The 10,930-nt window shown below is 34.6% G+C and overlaps 1 pseudogene; it reads right to left on the bottom strand.

Annotated features, from left to right (window-relative positions):
* Nucleotides 1-929: 929 nt before the first annotated feature.
* LOC109385728 (60S ribosomal protein L12 pseudogene) lies at nt 930-1,498 on the bottom strand (annotated as a pseudogene).
* Between the last annotated feature and the right edge of the window lie 9,432 nt (nt 1,499-10,930).

Below are 10,930 nucleotides of genomic sequence, written 5' to 3'. Positions count from 1 at the left end.
TTGTTAATAATTAGCTGAAAGTAACTTCTATTTGCCTTGTGATTTCTTCTTTGACATATATTTAGAAATAAGTTGCCTACTTTGAAAATATTTATACATTTTCTAGCTATCTTATTGTTTTCTTACTTATGATTTAATTATATTGTGGTCAGAAAACATAGTCTGTGTTGCTTGAATCCTTTGAAATCCACATTTTTTTTTTTATGGTTGGCATTGAGTCTATTCATAGTGACTCTCCCAAGGGCACTTGAGAAAAATTTATGTCCTGCAGTTATTGGATTAGTGTTTTTTAACTGTCAAACATGTCAGATTCATTCATAATGTTGTTCAAATCATCTGTTTTTTTACTGAAATATGTCTATTTTCGTACCAATTACAGAAAGAAATATATTTAAGTCTTCACCAATAATTAAGTTTTAGTGTATTTTTCCCATATTTCTGTCAAAAGTTTCATCATGCATTTGAATCTCTATTACCAACTGCATACACATTTTGAATTTATAATTTAGGATTAATTAACACCTAACATTATGGAGTGATCTATTTTATCTCTGGAAAGACTTTTTGTCTTAAACTTTATTTTGTTCTGACATTAACATAGCCACTCCAGCTTCCATGTGTATATTTTTGAATCATTTCAATCCATTTTCTTTCAACTTATCTGTCTTCATATGTTGAATGTGTCTGTTAACAGCATAGGGCCATCTCCAGTCTAACAACTGCTGCTTTTTGTTTGAAGTGTTTAGTTTCCTTATATTTAATATAAAATTAAATTACTCTGCTCATGTTTAAATCTACTGTCTTTCTGTTTATATTCTACTTTGCCCTGTTTTTGTTTTTCCTTTATTCCTATAGATCCCATATATATATATATATATATATTTCGGTTGCCAAATGCTTTTTCATTGAAATAATTTCCTCTGTAGTTCTTAACTAGCTGGACATTCCACTGCACCACTGTTGATGTCACCTATAATGTCATGAGGGTGGCCACCATCAACATTGCAGCCCACAACTGGGCAGTTCCCAAGATCTCTTTAATGGTCCCAGAGAGTTCTCTAGCTAAAGATCAGTGTCCCATCTGTTGGGCAATGTTGACAATCTCATCAAAAGTGATCTTTCCACTGTGCTTAATGTTTTTCGCTTCTTTCTGTCTCTTGGTGGCTCTTTGAGGGTTTTGATGAACAGGACAGAGGCAGAAGGTACCACCTCAATCTGGGCCTGTGTGTTCTGAATAGTCAGCTTCACTGTGATCCTCAGACCCTTCCAATCACTGGTTGCTTTAGTGGTGTCATCACCAGCCTTTTCTGGAGACAGACCCAGGGGGCCAATCTTGGAGCCAGGGCAGACATGGCACCAACTTCCCCACCGGTTCACCTCAGCTATAGGACTTTGATCTTGTTGGGGTCAAACTTTGGTGGCATGATGGAGGCAGCTGGTGTTGGGGGAACGTGGATTTGGGACTACCAAAGTTGCACCTTGGCCTCCACCAAGCCGAAAGCCGAAAGCTAGATTCTATAATTTTTAAGTGTGCAGTTCGGTGGCTTTAAGTACATTCACATTGCCTTGCAACCATCACCTCCTTCCATTTCCTCCTGTCTGTCTACTGTCTATCCATCCATCCGTCCATGATCTATCATCTATCAGAGAGAGAGAGAGAGAGTGAGAGAACGAGAGAGAGAGAGAGAGAGAGAGAAAGGTGAACCTTGAACAATGAAGAGGTGGCACGGACCAGCCATGCAGTCAAAAATCCACAGTATAACTTAAGTCAACCCTCCACATATGCAGATCTGCAAGTGTGAGTTAGTAACACAGTCAACCCTTGAACAATACAGTTTTACACTGCATGAGTCCACTTGTATGCTGATCTGTATATAAAATAACCTATTGATTTAGTTTGCATTGATTTAGAATAGGCATTTTAACTTTTCACAGTTTAACTTGAATTAATTATATGTGACTTCACATATAATAACCTTATAGGAGTATAATTTCATTTATGATTTCTTCCATTCGTTATTATTGTCATACATTATTTTCACTTAATTGATTTTAAAAGAAACTAAGAAATATTTTTATATTGACTTACATATTACTTCTTGTGTTCTTCATTTCATCCTATAGACTCAAATTAACCTATTGCATTATATTTCTTAAGTTTGAAGAATTTTATCGCTTCTTGTAGTATTATCAGCTACAAGAGTTTTTTGTTATTTACCGGAAAATGTATTTTGTTTTCATTTTTGAAATCTACTCTTAAATGTATGTTTTTTTATTCTCTCTCTTTTGAAACTTTTCAGAGGTCTTTCCCTTATCTTTTATCCTCGTTTTGTATAATAAGATGACAGCCTTCATGGTTATTATTGTTCTCTTGTATATAATGTCTCAGTTTCTCCTCTGGCTTTTAAGATATGGTTTTTTTCCCTCTTTTGAGAGACAAATCCTGTTCTATTTCTTCCTGTTTTGACTGCTTTCTAATGTCTTGAAATAGTTATTTGTTTCCAGTTTTTGTCACTGTTGTCATATGTACATGTAATCTTATACAAGTCACTCTGTCACTATGAGAAAAACATAACCCAGGTTTGTTTGTTTTTAATATTTATCCATTTATTTGCTATTTCTGGTAAGCTTCGCTTTTTTGTGTGGACCCATGTTTTTGTCATATCATTTCCTTCTGCTGCTAAAAAACATCTTTAGTAATCCTTTTAAAGCAGATGAGCTAATGACAAAATGCTCTCAGTCTTCCTTGTCTGAAAACGTATTTCAACTTCATTTTCAAAGATGTCTTCACTGGGTATTGAATTCTTAGTTGACATATACAGAGGGTACCAAAAAAATGGATACACATTTTAAGACAGAAAAACTGTATTAAAATTGTAATGCTCAATATATAACAATAACAACATGATAACAACAGATGAATACAAGTCACATTTGACTTTTGCAATTACAAGAGGTGTTCAAAGTGGTTCCCATCAGCATCTAAACACTTCTGATTATGGCGAACTACTTACTGTTTGAGCAGCATTGACGAAAGTGCTAACATTTCTTAAAATGTGTATACATTTTTTTGGCACCCCGTATATATTTTTTTAAGCACTTCAAAGACATTGTTACATTATGGTCTGGATTGCAAACATTCAGAAAAGAAGTTTGTGGACATTCTTATGTTTCTCCCTGTCTGTGTAATATGTCATTTTCTCTGGTTGATTTTAAGAATTTTCTCTTCATCATTGGCTTTCAGAAACTTGATTATAATATTCCTTGGTGTGGTTTTCTTATGTTTCATCTTCTTAAGTTTTTTGAGCATTTGGGTTATGTCAGTTTATAGTTTTCCTAAAATGTTGAAAACATTAATTTCTTAAAATATTTTTTCTGCATCTTTCTCTCTTTTCATTTTAAGACTTGTATGTTAGACTGCGTGATGTAGTGCAACAGGTCATTTTGGCACTGTGCATTTTTTCTTGTTTTATTCCCCCCTCTCTGTGCTTAAGTTTTGATAGTCTCTATTCTATGAATTCAAGTTCTTTGATCTTTTCTGTCTCACCCCACTCTCTGCCATGATATTTTATCTGTTATTAATCCCATTAGCTAAGCTTTTTATTTATTAGCTGTTTTAATATTTATGATACTTTCATTTTCATCTCTCAGATTCCTATTTTTTTAAAATATCTTCCGTGTCCCTCAACATTGTGTCCATATCGTCCTTAAAGTCACTGAGCACACTAAATGGATTTGTATAGTTGTTTTAAAATCCTTGCATTCTAATTCAATTGTTTCACTCATTTCAGGGTTTTTTTCTATTTATGGATTTTCCTCCAGCTTTTGTGTCACATTTTCTTGCTTCTTGACATGACAGTAATCTTTCAATGGATGCTGGATTTCAAAGGGTTATTTTTCAAAGAGCATTGGAGTTTGTCCTTCTAGGCAATTAAGTTACTCATGGAACAGATTGATATTTTTGAGTGAGGTAGTTTTTTAAAAAGAATTTTGAATTGGAGAACACAGTAACTTTCTACTCTAGGGCTAGTGTAGCCCCACTGCTAATGTGTCTTCTGTCTGATTATCCAGTGAAGGCCCGTATGTCCAATACATATTCTTCATCCTGGCTGATTCAACCTTGAATGTCTCCCATCCTTTTGTCAGTTCCAGGAACTTTTTACCTTACCGCACCCATTCATTCTTTGCTTAGACTTTTGGAGTTTCACCATTCTCCCATGTACTTTACTATTCAGCAAAAGACTTAATGATACCCCTATGCAGATATTTTTTTCTCCCAAATAGGAAAAATGGCTTCACCACCATATATTGAACAATACCTTTCCATTTCTTTCTTTCTTTCTTTCTTTCTTTCTTTCTTTCTTTCTTTCTTTCTTTCTTTCTTTCTTTCTTTCTTTCTTTTGTCTTTCTTTCTTTCTTTCTTTCCTCCCTCCCTCTCTTCCCTTCACTTTTTCTACTGATGCAAATACTTTTTCGTATTTCTGAAATCACTGTATGCATTCAAATTTCATTTTGTAATGTTAACATTCCTTTCTTTTTTATATTCTGATACTAAAAATATTATTTTATTTATTGTAGCTCTGAAATACTTTTAATATTCATGTGATGTAAATCCTTTCTAGTTTTTCTTTTTAAGAATAAGAGAATCAGTGTTGCATAATTAATCTCCCCAATGAATTTTAAAATAATTTTATTAAAGTCTTCCCTAATTTCCTTTGGAATCTATACTAGAAATGCCTGTTTCTAAAATTTAAGAAAGACTTGACAGCTGTAAAATAGTTTCTTTTCGTTCGAGAAAAAGAAAAAAGAATTGAGTTCTTCTTTGGCTTTAGTATTATTTTAGAGTTTCCCCTTTTTTGTTACATTAATTCTTATATTTTTCAATGCTTATATCACAATTATAAATGTTATTCTTTCTTCAATTATATTTTCTCTTTATTACTTTTACAAATGAGAGTGATTGTTTTATATTAATTTTAATTTCTATAGTTTATTAGTTGATTAATATTTTTGAATACATTAATGAATCTAAATTAAATAATAAAAGAACCATCAAAAACCCTATTTAAGAAATTGAATGATGATCTACCCAGATACCAATATTGTATTTTGTCACCTCTCATAACAACAATTGCTGGTGGGCATGACTTTTTAAATAGAATACTCTTACATCATGTACCCCATTCAATCTTTGATTTCATTTTAGAGATACTGAATCTGAGACTCAGAGCGGTGACAGAACTTACCGAGAATCCCACAGTGTCAGAAAGGATGAATTTGGATTCATATCAAGGTCTCCTAACTTCAGACTCAGTGCCCTTTCTAATACACTCCACTGATTCTCATCAGATGTCTGCCCCCTTTGAAGATTTACCCCAGCATTATCCAACTATAAATTGTAATAATGCATTTGAGTTCTCCTTGTGATTATGCCAATGATTTTTTCAGAGGTGGGGCAAAGACTGTCCTGAAAGTGCTGGTTGAGTTGATTCAGCCCTTAGAGAGAAAAAAGAAGGATTTAGGATTATAGTGAGATGGAGGATGACAGACCCACATAAACTGGTGGAGATGAGATGCATCTCATGTGTCCAGGTATATTGAAGGACCTGTCACTCACACATTGGTTTATGAGATAGAGTAAGTTAATTCAAGTTAATATGCAGAAATGTTTCTAATAACAACCTGTCAAGAGTGTAGAGGGACATATCAGGAGAGAGAAATGAGAAGAGTAAAGGAATACTGGAAAAGAACTGTGAAATTAGCCAAGGGAACAGAATAATTCTCCATTATAATTGTAAGAGAGGTGACTAGAATTGCTTTCTCACTTGCTGTTTATCACAGAGTTAATAATGTTCTGTATTTAAGATGCTAAACTATAAAATCATGCATACTTGGGTTCAGACCTCACTTAAACTACTAAGCATTTCAGTATGTTTTTTTTTAAGTAGAAATAATGATGTCTGAAAAATTGAGGGGTTGTGATGATTGCTTGAGAGAACAGGTGCATTTAAAACATGTGAAAAATAGTACATGATCTTTAAGGGAGTGAGTGGATTATGTAATCTATATAATCTATATAGATTATATAGATCATCTATATAATCTATAATGATAAAAGAGTCAATGATTCTATAAAGAAGATATGGTGTCCTTAAAATTAAATGAAGTGATAATAAGCGATAATGACCAAGAGAATATGGGGACTTCATTCATTCATTCAACAAACATTCTTTGGCTACCTGTCTTGTATTATTCACTTTAAGGGTATTCTAGAAAAAAATAATATTCAGTATTTGATAGAAGTAATGAGTAATCTTAAAAGTATAACACTTGAAGTAAAGTTGAAAGAAATGGAAGGTTAAGCCTAGGTATAAGAAATCTCAAAGGGAGCAAGTGTCTGGCTTTAAATAATGTAAGGAAAGACAGTTCTATGTTCTGAATGTCCCACAGGCATAGAAGCCTATGAGTTTTAATTCATATATATTTTTTAAAGTTAAAGCTGCCCAAAGATGAAATGGCAATAATACTAGCATGTGCTAGAATTTACTGTATGCCAAGATCTCCTTTAGGTTAGAGGTTGGCATTATCTCCATTTGGTCCTCAAAATAACCTTATGAGGTAGGTATTATTTTTCTCACTAAAACCAATAAGGAAACTGATATTTAGCGATGGTACATAGCTCGCTCAATGACTCGGAGCTAATGGTAACAGAGCCAGCATTCATACCTATCTTAAACTAGAGATCATACTCTTTCTTAATTTCCAATTTATTCATTCTCATTTGGGAAGATGAGTAACATGTTACTCAGGCTTTCCAGTATAGCTTTTAAAGATCTCTTGACCACCTGGAATGGTGTGGATAACTGAAAATGAGTTAAAAAAATAGACATTAAGCACTTTCCAAACCTAAAAGATGCTATGCCTAAAACATATACCTTACGATCATTTAATGATCTATGATCTTAGGAAAGAAACTTTGTCTTCCTGAGATTGACCATTCATCAGTAAAATGCAGATAATATTGGTAACTGACCTGGGACTATTGAAACAAGTAACTAGGACAATGACTATTAAGTATCCATGTGTATTTATATTATAAGTTGTGCTGGAGGGAGTGCTAGTTCACTGTGAACACCATCGTTTAAAAAACCATGAACACTCAGTAAATGTTATTTTTGTCACTTTTTATTATTAGGAATTTCATATCATAAGACATCTAGATAAGTATAAAGTAAATCCACTAAAATGTATAGGAAAAGTTTGGCAGTTGGGAACCTAAGGTCATGTTTCCATCTCCTTACATATAAAATGATTGGGTTTGATACATACCATTAATGGGGGAAACATCTTATTAAAGTTATTAATCATTCCAGGATTAGAACCAGGGCCCTAACACAAGAGAAAGATTAATGTAATTGATGCTATAAATTGATCAATTATTTTATTTGGGAAGTATATATTAAACAACCATTTCACCTTTAAGTATATGGTCATTTGATTTTTTAAAAACAATATGACACACTGCAATTGAATTTGGAAAATGTGGTCTTTTCAAAAGGGGGCACATGAACAAATTGGATGTCTATAGAGAAATAAATGAACCTTGACCTCTACCTCATATAATGTATAAAAACTAACTTAAGATCTATCATAGGCCTAAACATAAAAGGTATAAGCTTCTAGAAGATGTCGGATATACTTTTNAGTACAGCTTTAACCTTTAGTTGCTCAGTCATGCAGGCTATATTCAGTAAGGGACCACACAGAATGTTTGCATCATCAGCAAAAGTTCTACTGAACACCACTACCCACGGGCCTCTGCAGTTATCCTTAGGTTCACCTAGCCCCTCACTTAGTGAACACTCAACAAAAGTTAATTGAAGGTGATGACTGATGTTAAGAGACATCTAGAAGTTATTTAGCTTATGAGTAGGTTTCATCAAAAGTATATATCCCCTGGGACATTTATGTCCAAGGTTAACATTTTGCCTTTTGAAATGGAAGCTAGTTTTCAACTTTCTGTATACCACCCTCCTTGGCATCCTGTGCCTTTCTAGTTTAGACTCATGCTGATAAAGTCTGAGGGGAAACTTACATGGGAACTTCACCACAGTGTAGGGAAAATGCCAACTGTTATGTTACTTGGGGTAGTAGAACAACATGTCTTTACTGATTTGTGCTTATTGATTTCAATATTGATCATGATCATCAGTATAGAAAACACTTCTCTATAGATACAAGAACATATAAATAGGAGTTTCTGAGTAAGTTCACATCCTCAATGTAAGGAACACTTTCCTTTGTTAAAGCTACCATTTAGTGAGTAAACACTGATACCTCCACTTACATGATTAATCTTCACAATGACCCTGAGAGGTGGTATTGTTTTTCTTTCACATTTAAGAACATTGAAATTTAAAAAGTAATTTTTCCAGGACACATAGTGGTAAATGTCATGAAATATCATCTCAGGTCTGCATGTCTTTCTTCAAAGCTCGTGATACATGCTATGAGCATACGCTGTCTTGTCTGACAGGGTACCCTATAGGCTAACTACTTTAAACAATTCTTGGTCTTCAAATAATTTTGGAGAAACCTACCTTTGAGAAGCACTACTGGAGATACTAGCTATGGGATTTGGATGCATTATTAAAACTATGAGGGGCTCATCTGCTAATGAATCCTTTCAATTTGTCCATATTATCACCAAATATCATGTAATAGACAAGTTATAGGATTAGGGGAACACTCAGAATAAAATGGAAAAAAAAACCTGACTGCATGTCCCAGGATCTGATCTAAACCCTGGCTCTTTCCCTGCGGGCTGTGCACTGTTAGGTAAGTCACTCACTCCCTACGCCTCAAGTATCTTCATACAAGCAAGGCTGTATCACGGAGCTGCCTTGATGGTTGAGTCTAAACTATAGCACAAAGCAGACTGCTGGTGTTCGGCCTCTGTGTCCTCATTTGCTGTCCTGTGAGTCAGACCATCTTTTGTTCTTGTCCCAACTTCAGAACTTATCCAACTCTAAATAGCCCTAGACTGGTTTCCTCATGCACAGCACGGCAATAATTCCTACCTGACACTGGAGAGTTTTGTGAGGATTCAATCAGATGATGTCAGTGACACCTGTAAATAACGTAGAATTAAATTGGGGGAGAGGGGGAGCAAAGACAACTAACTTTACAAAGGCTTCATATTACCAGCNTTATAAATGGAAGAGACAGGCAGAAGAGAATCAGAGAGAGAGAGAGAAGTGACACGGGAAACAGCGTCAGTGTCAGAGGGATGAGAGGCCCATTGGCTTTAAGGATGGAAGAAGGAGGCCGTGGCCAAAGGAACATGGCAGCCTCGAGAATCTGGAAAAAAGCCAAGAAACAGATTCTCCGCGAAGGCCTCCAGAAAGCAATGAAGTTCTGCTGTCAAGCTCTTAGTCTAGTGAGACGAGTTTTCAACTTCTGACTGGAAGGTAATAAATTTGTTTGTTTCAGTCAGTAAGTTTGAGTTAATTCGTTATGGCAGCAATAGAACATCCAATAGACTAGCAAGAGTCACACAGGAACCTCGTGGGGTGTTAAAATGCTATTATATTTTGATCTCTGATGGTTATTCAGGTATCAATGTAAAGAATCCTTAAGCTGTACAATGATGATTAATAATCTTTATGCCAATAACTTTGTATGTCAGTCCTCAATTTAAAAAAACAACATGTCATCAATCAGGCAATTTTTACTTAAATTAACATTAATTTATGTTACCAAAGATTTAGGGAGATGGTCATTTTAATTCACTACTGAATTTATTCAGTCACTTTAGTGCGAAGCTGCGTAGTCAAGTTGAAGATGCACAATCATTCCCATCTAGCAGTTCTATTTGTAGGTAGCATCTCTGAGAGAAGTTATTCTGTTTATATCAGAAAGACATATACAAGAATGTTCACTGCAACATTGTTTGTAAAGGTGAAATAAGGAAAACAAATTAAATGCTTATCTAGAGGGGAAAAAATTCATAGATTTTGGTGTGTTCAAATGAATAAAATAGATCTGCATGCATCATGATAAAAAAGGGAATGCAGTATATATATAATGTTGAATGGAAAACAAGCATTTTTCAGTGAGATATATACATAATTTAATAACATTTATTAAATATTTATAGCACACTACTGTCAAATATATATATATATATATATACACACACACACATATGTATAATATACAGATTTGTACAAGAAGAAAACACACACATTCAAGATAAGGTTGAACTCTAAAGAAGAGAAGAAAATAAGATGGAGAAAGGTAACCTGAAGGGGACTTCAAGTGGATGTAGGACGTTTTCTTAAAAATATATTCTTAAATATGATCTTTAAAACACACGGGGAAAACAGGTAGGAGGCAGTGATGGTGGAAGAGAACAGACTGGAGACCCTTGGAAAAAAAGGTCTTTCCTTGCCATTGGAAACATTAAGTCTGACCATCTCTGTAGGAGTGATTCTCAAACAGGGGTGACTTTGCCCTGTGGGGTACATTTAGTAACATCTGAACACATTTTGTATTGTCATGACTGGAGGGCGGTGTTGTTGCTAGAGACCCGGGATGCTGATAAACATCCTATAAGGCAAAGGACCACCTCCAAAGAGAGAATAATGATCTAACCCAAAATAATGCCATGGTTTAAAAACAAACAAAAACAAAAAAAAACAAAATCTGTTCTAAATTTTTTCTATTGTTAACCATGGTGGAAGCGACAACTTCCGGAAGAGGGTTCTGATCGTTGTGATGTGAGGCTGATTTTTATTGTTTCCATTTGGACTGGGATTGCTGAAATGGATGAGGTAGGAAGGCTTGGCGGTTGTGGAGTGGAGCAAGTTTTTGGAGTAGCTGCTAGCAGAAAGTGCATCACAGAGTTTAATGAGAGGCAAGGAGAAGA

This window comes from Hipposideros armiger, unplaced genomic scaffold (assembly GCF_001890085.2).
Source record: "Hipposideros armiger isolate ML-2016 unplaced genomic scaffold, ASM189008v1 scaffold_123, whole genome shotgun sequence".
NCBI lineage: Eukaryota > Metazoa > Chordata > Mammalia > Chiroptera > Hipposideridae > Hipposideros > Hipposideros armiger.
This window is presented reverse-complemented; position numbering and strand designations above follow the sequence as displayed.